Source organism: Salmo trutta, chromosome 40, assembly GCF_901001165.1.
Source record: "Salmo trutta chromosome 40, fSalTru1.1, whole genome shotgun sequence".
In the NCBI taxonomy this organism is placed as follows: Eukaryota; Metazoa; Chordata; class Actinopteri; order Salmoniformes; family Salmonidae; genus Salmo; species Salmo trutta.
The window spans coordinates 6,643,704-6,660,895 of NC_042996.1; positions in this window are offsets into that span (position 1 = coordinate 6,643,704).

Below are 17,192 nucleotides of genomic sequence, written 5' to 3' on the forward strand. Positions count from 1 at the left end.
GAGACAGGTTGTTGCTCATCAGGATGCATGGCTCAATTAGGCCTCTTTAGCCCTTCCATACTGTCCAGTTCTGTGACCCATCCACATATAGGTAACTGACACATCCCCATACAGGTAACTGACCCATCCCCATACAGGTAACTGACCCATCCACATACAGGTAACTGCCACATCTCCATACAGTTAACTGACACATCCACATACAGGTAACTGCCACATCCACATACAGGTAACTGCCACATCTCCATACAGTTAACTGACACATCCACATACAGGTAACTGCCACATCCACATACAGTTAACTGCCACATCCACATACAGGTAACTGACCCATCCACATACAGGTAACTGCCACATCCCCATACAGGTAACTGACCCATCCACATACAGGTAACTGACCCATCCCCATACAGGTAACTGACCCATCCACATACAGGTAACTGCCACATCCACATACAGGTAACTGACCCATCCACATACAGGTAACTGACCCATCCACATACAGGTAACTGACACATCCACATACAGGTAACTGACACATCCACATACAGGTAACTGACACATCCACATACAGGTAACTGACCCATCCACATACAGGTAACTGCCACATCCACATACAGGCAACTGCCACATCCACATACAGGCAACTGCCACATCCACATACAGGTAACTGACCCATCCACATACAGGTAACTGACACATCCACATACAGGTAACTGCCACATCCACATACAGGTAACTGCCACATCCCCATACAGGTAACTGACCCATCCACATACAGGTAACTGACCCATCCACATACAGGTAACTGACACATCCACATACAGGTAACTGACACATCCACATACAGGTAACTGACACATCCCCATACAGGTAACTGACCCATCCACATACAGGTAACTGACCCATCCACATACAGGTAACTGACCCATCCACATACAGGTAACTGACCCATCCACATACAGGTAACTGACCCATCCCCATACAGGTAACTGACACATCCACATACAGGTAACTGAGACATCCACATACAGGTAACTGACACATCCACATACAGGTAACTGACCCATCCACATACAGGTAACTGACACATCCACATACAGGTAACTGACACATCCACATACAGGTAACTGACCCATCCACATACAGGTAACTGCCACATCCACATACAGGTAACTGCCACATCCACATACAGGTAACTGCCACATCCACATACAGGTAACTGCCACATCCACATACAGGTAACTGCCACATCCCCATACAGGTAACTGACCCATCCACATACAGGTAACTGACCCATCCACATACAGGTAACTGACACATCCACATACAGGTAACTGACACATCCACATACAGGTAACTGACACATCCCCATACAGGTAACTGACCCATCCACATACAGGTAACTGACCCATCCACATACAGGTAACTGACACATCCACATACAGGTAACTGACCCATCCACATACAGGTAACTGACACATCCACATACAGGTAACTGACACATCCACATAAATATAACTGCCACAACAAAGGAAACATAAAGTGTCTTAACAGGGCTTTGGGCCTCATATCTCGACATTCTTACGTCTGGTCCCAGATCTGTAGCAGCACAAACAGGACTGGGACAAGGCTTTGTATATTTGCATGGGCAGAACAGTGTTTGTTAACAGCAGAGCAAAAGAGGAAGTTAGAGCTAGGCTTTACTCATGCCAGTTCATCTCCAGTGTTTATGTATCACATGCCTCTCTTGGGTTGGTTAATCAGCGGTCGTGTTGTATTTGCTCTGTTCGGAATACGAGCTGGGCAAGACTGATTCGTTATTCGTTTGGTTTGGATAGGGAGATCAGTATAGACAAATGGTTCTCTCAGAGGAGACTGTTTATGCCAATCAACAGAGTGCAACACACACGTATGTTGTGTGGAGCGAAGGAAGGAGCGAACACATTCTCTTTCGCACGCACGCACGCACGCACACACACACACACACATTATTGGCCTTGAGTGGTGTTACTTCAGGGACCAACAGATAAGACTAAGGGCATGTTTTGGTACCATGAATGGTTTTAAGGATAAACAGTTGAATGCTGTCCATCCCAGGGGAGCGTCAGCCTCAGTCATGCGCCGGCCCGGTTTGTTGTTTTTAAAACATCTCTGAGGTCATCTGAGACATCTGGCTTGTTTTTCCAGCAAACTGCTTAGTCCTGGGGCTGTTTTTCCCATGGTTCCCTTTCCAGGACATGCAAACACAACAGATAGTGTCTCCCATTGAGGCAGTCTCACTGGACCTGCATGGGAGACAGTGATTTGCATGCATGGAGAAAAACTGTCACTTTGCAAGGCGGCCATTTTTTGTCAGTGGCCCAGGGTTCATGCAAAGGTAGGCTTTTTCTTAGCACACCGTTTTTGTGTTACCTGAGTAGCAGAGGTGTATAAAGATGGCTGCCCCATGCACTTAACACAAATTCCTTGTTTTGCGAAGTTAGACGTACTGTACGCTGCTCTCCGTTATTTTTGTAAGGCCATTAGCACAGTATACATGATCCCAAGACCCCGGGCAATTCAAGACCCCGGCAATTTGATAAACCGATTGTGCTGATTTAGTGGCACATTGAACCATATCGCACACCGTAGTTTAAAAACTCATTGGATAGTGCTAAAATAATGAGGTCATATCTGAATTCTGTCATCTTTATGCACGTTCTCCATTGATGTCCCCCTTTGAATGTAAGCAGTTTTGATTGTGTTCTATTTTGGTAAAATGCTCGGTTCTGTTTTGCTCTGAAACTTAATTTAAAGATCTATAAAGGAACTGAGAGCCCTGTGTCGAGTTTCTATGCAAATGTCAGGAATGTTGATATAGACTAGTTCTTGGTACCGCATTTCTTTTTTGAATCTGTTCCCCAATACAAGTGTTTTGTATTTGGTCTCGTGATGATCTGCAGGCACCCACCCGTGTCTTTCTCACGTGCCCACTCTCGCCCCTCTCTGGGCCAGCCCGCCCAGCTCTTCTCTGGTTCAGCCCGGTCTGTTGACTACAGTAGCTGGTACCATCATCACAGGCCCATTGAACTCGTGGAAGCTCAGCAGACAGTTTGGTGGGGGCCGAGGGCGACGCCGAGCCACAGGCCTTCTATTGTGAAGACAGATGTGAGGGGTGAAGAGCTGGAGAGGTTAGTAGTAGTAGTACTACTAGTGGTGGCTGAAGGGGGTGGTTGTTATGGCGTCACATAGAAAGGCCATTGTTGATGATGTCTGCAACATGGGTCAATCGAGTCCTCCGGCCGCCCCTGCATGTTGGACTTTGTGACTCCGTCTTTTGTGAGGGGCCCTTCAGTGCTCGTGACTTGGTGGTTGGGATGTCCTTGTTGATCTGCTGAAGGTTTGAATGATGTCACACTGCTGCCCCAGTGGCACAAGCACCCCCCGTTAACGTCTCGCGCCAGACAGAGGAGAAAGGCCGCATTCATTGTCTCGCTATGCTAAAATGTTATTGACAACAGCCGATGCCATCCACTGCTGCCATACAGACAGCAGTGGATGGCATCTGGGCGGCAGGTGGCCTAGCGCTTAGAGCGTTGGGCCAATAACAGAAATGTTGCCAGTTTGAATCCAAGAGTCGACAGGGTGAAAAATCTGTCAACCTGCCCTTGAGCAAGGCAGGTAACCCCCCCTCAACAACAGCTCCCCGGGCGCCCCAAATGTCACAGCCCACCACACTTCTCCGAGTCAGAGGGGTTAAAAGCGGAAGTCATGTTTTAGTTGGACCATGTGTGCTGTTGATAATGTGGAGGAGGATGTAAGGATGTTTCCACACGTAGTTTTGAGCTGTACTTTGAATCAGAGTTCAACTATTATTTTAGTTTCACATTGCCAAATGTCAAACCAACAAAAATTCCTAAACCAAACATTTATATTTTTTACATTTTAGTAATTTAGCAGATGCTTTTATCCAGAGCAGCTTACAGTTAGTGCCTTCATCTTAAGATAGCTAGGTGGGACAACCACATGTCTCAGTCATAGTAAGTACATTTTTCCTAACAGCAAAGTCATTTGTTTATTGGACAAAAATGTCAAGTTAAATCCATTTATGATTATCATGAAGCATCACTTGTGTGTCCCAATCTTCCAACAATATGCAGGAGGAAAAGACTATTTAACTGCCACGTGGATAGTCTATAGTCAATAGCATGTATCCCAGTATAGCCCCTGTCTCCTTCATCTGCATCGATGTGCTCGTGGATGCCTTGCTACTCACAGAAGGTTTCAGAGCTCTCAAGTCATCAGTCAAACAACCTATAATAATGCTGTGTTTCTTTTCCTGTGTTTGGTCCAGACTGCGTACTCACATACAGTGAACCACACCAGATAATAATTGAATCGGACCGAGACTACCCTTTTAATTAGCCAACCACGGTGCGTTGTTTAGTGCGCCCTGAGTGCGGATAGTGTTCACACCAGTCCAAACAAACCCAACTAAGAGAGTAAAAGCGTCAGAGTTCGGGAAAAAAACTCACCAAACCATTTTGGTGTTAATGCCCCCTAAGTGCCCCTTCAAGGCCAGCTTTCCTTTCCATTCCTCATAACCATTAGGATAACACATAACTGATCTATGAAGCAGACCATATGAGTCCCTTACACCAGCATACACATCAAGTCTTGTGTTTGTGTCTCTGTTTCACACGTGGTTGGTATGGTCATGCCATGTTATTCACCGTGAAGGTGAACAGGCTCCCCCACATGTAATTAACCGTGATCCTATGATCCCCAGAAAGGTCCCCTAAACCCATTCAGAAAACAACACCAACACTCATATGTCATGAATATGTGTTTGTCCTTTTATTCTCACTGGGTTTACAAGCACACACACACACACACACACACACACACACACACACACAATATGTTTTACTATCCTAGTGGGGACCTAAAATTGATTTACATTCCAAATCCTCTTTTCTCTAACCCTAAATCTAACCTTTAACTTTACCCTAACCTTAAACCCTAACTCCTAGCCCTAAAACGAACCCCTAACCCTAATCCTAACCTAAAATAGCCTTTGTCCTTGTGGGGGCCTGGGAAATGTCCCCATGAGGGAGAATTTTCTGTGTTTTACTATCCTTGTGGGAACTTTTGGGGATTTCCAGTACCCAGGGGGTTGTTATTAAAAGCCCCCCCATCACACACACAGTTTTGCCATTTCCAAAAGGATGAATTTGGGTGCTTTTGGATGAGGAAGTGATTTTCTGTTTGGGGTAAGTTTCTATAAAACGTGAAATCACAAAGGTGTATGGACCCTCCTAGAACATGCCATTTACATCAAAAATAAAGATTTGGTTGTCAAAAAACAACAACTTCTCCTTTAAGCCCCTTTTAAGCCCACAAATCTCACACTGTAATCTCTGTGCATATTTTCCCCTTTGCTCTGTCCTAGCTTTACCCTTTTAGTTTCTCCCTACAGATTAACCCCCCCACACATCCCTCAGAAACGGCCAGCGCTCTCTGGCTGTCGTTGGACCCCTCTCTCTCCATTTTGGCAGGCCAGGGTCTTTTACGATTCAGTGTAACCATCATCATAAAATCTCTTATCTTGCTCTCTCTCTCTTTTGCACTTTCTCTCAAGGCCCTTGCCAGTCCATGAAGTATTTATTAAGGTATTTTATTCCGCCAATACAACTGTCTGTGTGTCTGTGTGCTTGTGTTTCTGGAATGCCCTCCCGGACCACCTGAAGGCACCACAGACGCTGGGTTCCTTTTAAACGGGCCTAAAGACTTTTCTCTTTAGGAAGGCCTTCTGTTGACAGCTGTGCTCCTTGGTGTCCTTGTCCCTTGTAGTGTCAGCTGTCTTCTTTGTGTCCGTTGCCTGTCTAGGTGTCTATTTTTGTCAATTTGGTTCTTCAATTTGATTTTATGCACTTTGAGATTAGATTATTCTCTATATTGAAAGCATTTTACACATTTTATAAATGAATATTATTATGATTGTGTGGGTGTTAGGGTAGCTTTGAGTGTGAGTATGCAAGCGATAAATAATGACTCCATGTGAGGGAGAGAGAGTGAGAGAAAGGGAGGGAGAGAGAGTGAGTGAAAGGGAGGGAGTGAGAGAAAGGGAGGGAGAGAGAGTGAGAGAAAGGGAGAGAGGAAGAGTGAGAGAAAGGGAGAGAGTGAGAGAAAGGGAGGGAGAGAGAGTGAGAGAAAGGGAGGGAGAGAGAGTGAGAAAAACAGAGGGAGGGAATGAGAGCATGTTTTCATATGTGCCAAAGGCAATTTTTAATTCTCTAGCACTGTGTGTTTCAAAAACATACACACACAAACCCCTACACACTCCTACACACTGTCACACTGACATATAATACACACAGAACTCACATGCACTAGGTATGTGACAAATATAAAACATTTCTTAACGTTAAACTGCCATTTCTTTAAAAGTTGAAGAAAAAAGAAATCATAAAATGACATGAATTCAACATTCTGTTATGTGACCTCTAGGGGGCGATGCAGTTCAATGTCCCACAGTCCTGGATACCTCCCAGCTAGACTGCTTCTCTGTGCCTCTCCTCCATGTTCTCAGTTGTCAGTACATGGAACTTCATGTCCCATCAATGTGATGGCTCGTTGCAGTGATGTATGACAGCGTGTTCATGGACATCCAACAATCTGTTGTTAACGCCACGTATGGGGTTTGAGAGCTCGCGCTTTGTATTTGCAGAGCAATCATTGTACAATTTCTCCATCGACATGGCATCTGGTAGTCTGGTTGTAGATATGCCATTAGGGTATTGAAGCCGACATCCTCTACCATTGACTATGGCTGCATATCAACTGGAATCATTTTCTGACTCCGTCCCTTATCGCACTGCTGCCAGCAACAGGTTGGGTCTCACGGTGCCTCTTTTTCAGCACCTGTACTGCCACTGGAGCTCAGTTCCACCTTGCAAAGTCAGCATTTCATCACAATACAGGACTTCGCTGCTGTCGCTTCCCTGTCTCACTCTCTGACATTTTCCCAACTGTTAATGGCAAATAATTAGAAAGATTCATATATCCTACTTACAGCATTGTTGTGTTAGGTATTTGTTAAATGTTTATTTTAGCCTTGATGACGATAATCTGGAGTTGTTAGTGGTAGTTTTGTGGTCACTGTACTGTAATTTAAAGAATTTGGTTAGGGATCCCAAATTGGTTTAAACGACACAACCCTAACATGCACGCTGTCAAACATGGTTTAGTATAAAGATGTAGAAACTACATCTCCAATAGAAATCCCCAATAACGCTTGTAGGTGATGTCATGGCGATGGCGGCTAGCTAAGCTCATGCACAGAAACATGCCACCGGGTCTAACAGTCGTCTCGCGCTGAACTGCACATGTGCAGGCAGGGGCGTTGCCAGACTTTTGGGCCCCATGGAGAAAAAAAACCTACCGGGCCCCTAACATAGAAATCAGAATGTTGCAGATTAAAATAACGTATTGAACAATATGTGTTATTAAATGTACTAACTATAAGCTTCTGCTGCTTTATACTACAATTGTGCAGATTCTAGTTTCCACCTTCATCCTTTGACAAATATAAACAATATTGCAAAATGTCTTGGTCCCTAACGTTAACAAAAGCTGTCTGTCTCATGAGATTTTTATGACGCTTTATTATAAATAACTACACAATTGGTGACTTATTTTTTTATATATGGTATTGTAGTCAGTTTTAATGAAGAAATTACCAATGATCCATGTTTCAGATTAAATAATTTATTACCCATTCTTATAAACAAGGCTAACCCTCTTCTGCCCTATGCATGATTCCTAAATATATGCCTAAATAACATACCCCAAATGTTAAATGTTCCTGAACTATGTGGACTGCAGGCATAAATGTGGTACCTACAGAGAACAAGCATCTGTGAAACTGCAACTGTAGTGTCAAGTCATTATGTGGGCATTCCTGAGTAAGTTCAACAGGAGATAAACCATAGCAGGAAATACTCTGAAACAGTATTTTGCCCATCCCCGGGCAGGCTTGGCTAGAACAGGTTGAGGCAGTTGTCTTTGAGTTTGTTCCCTGTAAACAAAACTCAGAGGTTACACTGCACCAAGAACCCAGCATCGAGCCTTCTTGTGAGCAAACTCATTTATAATGTCTTTAAAGTTACATTTTCTAGCTAACTGGTTTTCAACGGAAAGGATGGCAAGGCTGTTGAACCTGTCTTGGCACATTGTAGATCTTAGATAGTTCTTCATAAGTTTCAGCTTACTGAAGGCATATTCACCTCCAGTAACTGTTACAGGCATTGTACAGAAGATTCGCAGTGCAACGCACACCTCTCCAAAAATGTTCTGTAGCTGCATCTTGTGGATGGCATTTAGGATCTCTACAGGAGAAAGACCATCTGAAAAAGTGCCACTATATATCGTCTTTAGATGTCTCATCCAACTGTGAGATCTTTTGTGTACTTACTTCTCAATTTGTGGCAAGATACACAAATGAGGTTTTCAGTGATTTTCCTAAATGTAGGTATTGGTGAAAACTCCTCGCATATTGCTGCAACCGTGTGGAACCGCATGTCCAAATGACTGATTATTCTATCCAGAGCCATGTAAAACACCGTGTTGAACCCCACGTCCAAATGACTGATTATTCTATCCAGAGCCATGTAAAACACCGTGTTGAACCCCACGTCCAAATTACTGATTATTCTATCCAGAGCCATGTAAAACACCGTGTTGAACCGCATGTCCAAATGACTGATTATTCTATCCAGAGCCATGGAAAACACCGTGTTGAACCCCACGTCCAAATGACTGATTATACTATCCAGAGCCATGTAAAACACCGTGTTGAACCCCACGTCCAAATGACTGATTATTCTATCCAGAGCCATGTAAAACACCGTGTTGAACCCCACGTCCAAATGACTGATTATTCTATCCAGAGCCATGTAAAACACCGTGTTGAACCCCACGTCCAAATGACTGATTATTCTATCCAGAGCCATGTAAAACACCGTGTTGAACCCCACGTCCAAATGACTGATTATTCTATCCAGAGCCATGTAAAACACCGTGTTGAACCCCACGTCCAAATGACTGATTATTCTATCCAGAGCCATGTAAAACACCGTGTTGAACCCCACGTCCAAATTACTGATTATTCTATCCAGAGCCATGTAAAACACCGTGTTGAACCGCATGTCCAAATGACTGATTATTCTATCCAGAGCCATGGAAAACACCGTGTTGAACCCCACGTCCAAATGACTGATTATACTATCCAGAGCCATGTAAAACACCGTGTTGAACCCCACGTCCAAATGACTGATTATTCTATCCAGAGCCATGTAAAACACCGTGTTGAACCCCACGTCCAAATGACTGATTATTCTATCCAGAGCCATGTAAAACACCGTGTTGAACCCCACGTCCAAATGACTGATTATTCTATCCAGAGCCATGTAAAACACCGTGTTGAACCCCACGTCCAAATGACTGATTATTCTATCCAGAGCCATGTAAAACACCGTGTTGAACCCCACGTCCAAATGACTGATTATTCTATCCAGAGCCATGTAAAACACTGTGTTGAACCCCACGTCCAAATGACTGAAGAATTCTTTCTCTGGACACTGACAATTAGGCTTCTATTCTCAATACACTGCAAAACTTTTACCCAGAAAGTGAGCAGGAAGATTGACATGAAAGACATGAAGTAGCTTTTCAGACCTTTTGCTCAGATTTTGCTTCGTTTGTCAGGCTGCAGGTAGAAAGAAGCATGTCTAGGGCATTGATGATAGACGGTAAATGAGTTGCCACTGGTCGGACCGCAGAAATGGAAAAAAACGTGAGTAATTATTTTCCTGAATTTTGCTGTATCTGTCTCTGTTTCCTTTCTTTCCTTTTCTGGAAACCCAATTTCGTTTTTGAGGGGGGCATAGTGGTTATCTCTCGTGAATGCTTATGCTACATGCCGGTGGGGGTACAAACGGGATGGTTAGCTAGAGATGCCTGATCTGATTATGGTTATACGTTTTCATTTTCATCACAGATGTTTTTGTCTAACATTTTTTAAATGATAAACAAATAATTTTCTTAACATTTAGGGGCCCCTACCAGGCTAGGGCCCCATGAATCATTCATGTTTTCCCACCCTTAACGACGCCCTTGTGTGCAGGCTGTCAAATCAAAGGCGCTTCTTCGATATAACGTTTTTTGTTTTTGACAAAAATGAAAAGTTGTCAATTTGTCACTTTCACGAGGTTGGAGTAATAACATGTTCAGCTACTTAAAACATTGTCTCCAATTGAGTTTGTGCCTTTAGAGTTCGAGAAAATAATCAACTAAGGAAGAATTTTTCACTTCTCTCTTTGACTTCTCGTTCTCCAAACACTGGTCTGGTCTGCCTAGTCTGTGTCACAAGCATTCCTGGAAGTCGAGGCGATGTTGGGCCTTTGGGTTATGCTGTTCTCTCACACAGGTCCTTGGTGGTGTTGATAGCTGCCCCTGCTGCTGCCTGCTCTAAAGTGTCTGCTGGATTGATCTCTTATGTATTCGACTGGAGGTCAAACAAAGGGAAGGGGACTGGCTGCAGCCACAAAGAGCATTGCACAATCCCTTTCACATTTCCACTGTGAGAGAAAGAAGAGAAATTGAGAGAAAGTAATAAAGAAGAGGGAAATCACACACATGTTTTCACAGGTTATATATTTTGCAATACCCTCATCTTGTTGCTATCTATCCTCACGCTCTCCTCATTTGAATGCGTTTCAAGTGCATGTGCACAGCACAGCTCTATCCCCACCCACTCTGACCGCTGTACCTCTTCTCATAGTGGTCCCCTGAGGACCCAGAGGGCTTATGATGATTCCAACAGAAATCACATTAACCGTTCTCATCCTATCGATCCTGACGATGACATCACCCACTCTCAGCTCTCCATTTCCCGTGAAGGGGAGCGAAGGAGAGAGGGAGGGAGAGAAATCTTTAACCAAGAGAGATTCTCTTTCAGTCTGGGAGAGTTGCGCCATCGATTTGGGTTTTGCCCTCGGCCCGCCTTTGCCCCTGCGAGAGGCTCGGTGTCCGTTCCTGAATGGAAGTTTCCACATTAGGCTCTCCGGAGGCAGACCCAATCTATGAGGGAATTGCATTAGGCGGAGTACAGCTGGTCAGGGCCCTAACACTGAAGATGAGCTAATGAATGGCTGGGAAGAAACATGCGCCCGTGTTTATTTTAACATGTAAAGAATGTTCCCGTCCTAGATGGGAGTTTTATAACTTTATGGAGATGTGTGGGAAATGTGTGTGTGGGTGGGTGTATGTGTGTGGGTGTATGTGTGTGGGGGTGGGTGTGGGTGTATGTGGGTGTATGTGTGTGGGTATGTGTGTGTGTGTGTGGGTGGGGTATGTGAGTGGGTATGTGGGTGTGTGTGGTGGGTGGGTGTGTATGTGTGTGTGTATGTGTGTGTCTGTGGGTGTGTGTGTGTGGGGGGGGTATGTGAGTGGGTATGTGGGTGTGTGTGGTGGGTGGGTGTGTATGTGTGTGGGTATGTGTGTGTCTGTGGGTGTGGGTGTGTGTGTGTGTGTGGGGGGGGTATGTGAGTGGGTATGTGGGTGTGTGTGGTGGGTGGGTGTGTATGTGTGTGGGTATGTGTATGTCTGTGTGTGTGTGTGGGGGGGGGGGGTATGTGAGTGAAGGATGAGTCATTTTGAATGCGAACACAGTGTTCTATCCTGTCCAACCCTCAATCTATCCTCTCCAGCTCTCATGGGACCCTGAATTCTGCCCAAGCAGAATGGAAGCCTGCATTCAAATGAAAAATATTCACACAATGAATTTAACACACATTCTCCATTTTAGCAGGAGGGAGTGTGTACTGCACACGTGTGTCTGTCTGTCTCTGTCGGTTTGTTTAAGCATGGAGTGTGTGCATTTGAATGGAATGGAATGGTGTGTATAGGGAAGTTTTGGGATGGATGGAATGGTGTGTATAGGGCGGTTTTGGGATGGATGGAATGGTGTGTATAGGGCGGTTTTGGGTTGGATGGAATGGCATGTATAGGGCAGTTTTGGGTTGGATGGAATGGCGTGTATAGGGCAATTTTGGGTTGGATTGAATGGTGTGTATAGGGCGGCTTTGGGATGGATGGAATGGTGTGTATAGGGTGGTTTTGGGTTGGATGGAATGGTGTGTATAGGGCGGTTTTGTGTTGGATGGAATGGCGTGTACAGGGCGGTTTTGGGATGGATGGAATGGTGTGTATAGGGTGGTTTTGGGATGGATGGAATGGCGTGTATAGGGCGGTTTTGGGTTGGATTGAATGGTGTGTATAGGGTGGTTTTGGGTTGGATGGAATGGTGTGTATAGGGTGGTTTTGGGTTGAATGGCTACTGGCATTATCTGTGTGCTTCTAGTTTCACATTTTCAAGTTTTATTTATCACATGCACAAGTAGAGTGAAATGCTTAACTTGTGAGCCCTTCCCAAAAATGCAGTACATTGGTGCATGCAGGGTTGTGTGTACCTGTGCGGTTAGGCTATATTTCTCAGTGTGCATCATAGTTGAATGCATTACTGTGCCTAGTGTGGCGGAGGTGAGTCAGACTCACGCTCACCTGTTCAGCTAGTCTTCCCCCAGTTACACCAGTCTGTGTCTATAATTGACATGCCCTGTTTTGTCATTTCTTAAAGGGAAAACCAAAGCGAGACAAGCGAGCCAGTTGCCGATGTTTGTCCCTCAGGTCAATATTTGTTTCACCGTGTCTTTGTGGCTCATTAATCTCCCGTCCCTTGAAATATGACATTTAATTACACCACTATTAGAAAAATGCATGTTTTGACAGTGTGGTCCAGGAAAGAGAGATTGAACATCCCGTCCAATAGGTTCACTGCCACCGCAGATGAATTACTTTTGTATATAGAGGGTCCATTATGGTGGGAATGCAAACAAATTGGAGGGAAAGATTGAATAGCTGTGCCTGAATTGCCGTCATCTGAAATGTTAGAGCCTTTAATAGAAGCGATTTCTACCAAAGATGAAGGGATTTGAAAAAAGGGCCTAAAGGAATCCCCCAGAATCCTCAATTTACGTTCATATTGAGCCCCTTTATTAAAAATGCGTTAAAAGAACACAGCTGGTTGGAAAACTACTTATATCTTCTCGGCTTTCATATTTCCTCTGAGCTCCGACACTGAATTAGAATTCCCATTAAAAGTAGGTCATCCTCTGTCATGCACGCTTCCCCCTCTAATCCCTACTCAAAACGCCTCTCGGAAAAGACAGAACGACTCCTCAATTCCCTTCTATGCAGACATTGTTATCTATGTGGCTTGCTTGGGAGTTCTGCAAGGCTATGGCTACCGAGAATGCTGAATATACAGGCTACAGAGTTTCAACCCCACCTCACCTGGCAAGCCTCACACAGAGGGTGACCTGGCAACTGACCTGGCAACCCTATAAGCACATCTGGCAGTGATCACCTCATAATGATGACCTTTTTTACAATACTACATTTTGGGGACGTTTAGTGGGTCAAAATGTTGCAGATGGGAATTAAATGCTTAGAATCAGATTGTCATATAGCAGGGTTTCCCAAACCCGGTCCTGGGGCCTTCCATGGGGGCACGTTTTAGTTTTTGTCCTCATCATCAAGTCTTTACACCTAACAATGATATCCCCCCTGGCAACATTCTATCATCTCACCTGACCATTCACCTGGCAGCACTTTTTACACCTAACAATGTTATTCCACCCCCTCCGGCAACATTCAATCATCTCATCTAACAACCCACTTACCTGATGACCTCATTCCAAAACGCTCAGCTCCCGGTGGGGACCCTTGGCTCACCTGACTCACAGAACACTCACCTCGCCTCACTGGTCCTTGTCATTACCTGGCAACCCACTGCACTTGACAATAGTATGTTCATTATTTATCAATGTTTGACATTTTTTTCAAATACCTCTAGCTGGCAATTCAATGTTACACAATGACTTATTATGTCTCTGTTCTCTGATAGTAAATGACTCGGTAAAGCAAGGGGGGGATTTCAAACTCTTGAGGGGTAGTCCTTTACTGTACATAATCCCTCCGGTCTCTCTCAGTTCCCTTACTTGGTTCTGATCAAAGCCCACTGACAGGCACTATCAAAAGAAAACAAGAGAGTGGGCATAATTGCGTCGCCGGAGAAAAACAGATAATCCCCTTTTAATTACTGAGAACAAAAGGTAAACTGCAGCGTACTTCAAGGCAACGACGTCCCCCTTGATGGGTTGTCACCATGGCAATAGATCTGTCAGGTCCAGTCCTGGCACGTCTCTGTGTGTGTGTGTGTGTGTGTGTGTGTGTGTGTTTGCCGTACATAGTTCTGTTCCATGCCTGTCTCAGGAATACTTAGCTGGCCCAAGGACGCCATCAAACGGAGCTTCCATAGAGAAGGCCACATTAAGACGGCAGCATTCCTGTGTCTTTTATCTTCAGCAAACAGATGGCTTGTTGTTTCTTCAGGTCCTACAGGCTGTGTGGGTTGATGTCTTGCCTGCTATCATGGTGGATTGGATGATGTCATGGAAGTCTGTCGGGATGTGTGTGTGTGGTGTAGATGTATAGGCCTACATGGTGTGAGACAGATTTCAATACAGTATATAGGCTTGTTGAATGTATACAACCAAGGGATTTTGTTTGTGTTGTGGCATCTTTGTGATGTTTTTGGCGTTTTCGTCCAACCATAAGGTCTCTTAATAACCACAGTAGCACTTTAAAGCTGCAATATGTAACGTTTTGGGCGACCTAACCAAATTCACATAGAAGTGTTAGTTATAAATCTGTCATTCTCATTGAAAGCAGGTCTAAGAAGCGGTAAATCTGTTCTATGTGCGCTATTTCTATGCTTCCCATTCTTAAGTTTAGTTTTTGCCTCTTTTACTTTTGGTTTTGTACACCAGCTTCCAACAGCTGAAAATACAATGTTTTTGGTTGTGGAAAATATATTTCACAGTGTTTTAGATGGTACAATGATTCTCTACACTATACTTGCTTGTTTTGTCGCGTAAACTGAAATTAGGCAAACTATTAGAATTTTAGCAACCAGGAAATGGCGGAGCGATTTCTGCATAATTCATCTTTAACAGTGGTAGTCTCCCTTATGTCTCATCACATTAGAATGGAACATTTAACACATTTGTCCGACATCAAGATTTATCAGATGCCTCCTTTAGTAATTAATGGTTTATAGTTGACCCTAAAGCTCCATGGAAGACCTGGCAATAATCCAGATAAATCCTGCGTAGGTGCGAACCCACAGACCTTTTCTCAAAAAGCCACTCATCTTGTAATGCTCCATCTTATCTGTGACTTCAGGCTACTATGTCTCTCAACGCCCAGTCGTATAGTCTAACCTAAGTTTGCAACATTATACAATTCACTGCACAACTCAGTTTATGTATTATTGAGTTTCAATCGTATTAGTGGTGTGTGTGTGTGTGGGGGGGGGGGGGGGGGGGGGAATGATTAGCCTAGTTGTTGAATAACATATTGTGTAATGGCGCTTAAGTTCAGAATCATTGTTAGGAAATACTTGATTTCCACAGCATATTTTTTCTTCAGTAAACTAGCACGGAACTGGAAACAAACCTTTCAGCGATAGACTTAGGCTAGGTTCTGTTTTTTAAATATTTTAATATTTTAACACAGTTGATTTCACACAAAGGGCTTCCCTTGAGTAATGGAACCAGAATGCTAATGCCTGAACCAATTAGAATAATTTTATTACAGCCAGACTACCCTGCCCCTCCCTACACACACACACACACACACACACACACGCTGTCACGACTTCCGCCGAAGTCGGTTCCTCTCCTTGTTCGGGCGATGTTCGGCGGTCGACGTCACCGGTCTTCTAGCCATCGCCGATCCACCTTTCATTTTCCATTTGTCTTGTTTCCCCACACACCTGGTTTACATTCCCTCATCACTTGACATGTATTTAACCCTCTGTTCCCCCCATGTCTGTGTGTGGAATTGTTTGTTGTAAGTGTATGTGCACTTCAGACTGGTTGGCGACGGGTGATTTCAACCCGTATTTTGCTGTTCTGGGTGCAGTTTGTTTTTGCATCATTAAAGTGCTCCGGCTGTTACCCATTTCTGCTCTCCTGCGCCTGACTTCCCTGCAGCCAGTTACGCACCGCTTACACACACACACACACACACACACACACGTCAACAATGACAAATACCAAAGCAGAATCCAACAGTAAACACTTTTTCAAATCTTCAAAGTCCAGCACTGTTACATTTAAAGAGAACATTTTCATAGCCCACTAACCAAAGGCTTCTGTTTTGCCTACGCTAATCATGTGGTGCCAGGCCAGCCTCAGAAGTGACCTCATAAAATACAGAAAACTGAAGTCTGGCCAGACGAGACAGATAAGGAGCCTTGTTCTGCTGTGTGCTGGGTACACTGGGAGATTTGGCCTAGAGCTGTGTGTCTGTCTAGCCCTCCTGGGGGGTGTGGCTTGTATCTGGCCCTCGTGGTTTGTGTGCGTGCAGCCATGCACGTATGCTTGAACTTAGAGATGAAGAGTCCTGGAAAGCTAGCATTTGAAGGAGCACTTTTAAACAATCACACTATCAGTCTTAGCGTTGTCTAAGCCACACATCACGGCATCACTGACAGCCCCCGCCACCCCCCCTCCCAGGCATGTCCATGAACACTCTGTGTGTGAACACACACTATCTCTCATTATCTATAACAGAGACTTGCACAGGAGGCTGGTGAGTGGAGGACGGCTCATAAAAATGTCTGGAATGGAATCAATGGAATGGTATTAAAACACACGAACACCATTTGTTTGACATCATTCAATGAATTCCGTTCCAGCTGTTACTATGAGCCTGTCCTTCCCAATTAAGGTGCCACCAGCCACCTGTGGTAGAGAGGCATGCTCTCTCACAACACTTGTTCCGAGGAGAAGTGTCATTGAAGAAGTTGTGGAATGCGTCACACCAACGTGCTCTTTGCAGAGTAAGGCGGATGTGTGTGTGTGACATGCATGGTAGAGTGTGGGGTTATGGAGGTTAGTGTTGATAAACATGCTGAGTAGGAGCAGGGTGGTGGTGTGTGGGATAGACATGGATTATGTGACGGGATGAGTGTGTTTTGGGGTGTAGACAGTATGAGACTGTTTGAATGGTATACAGGA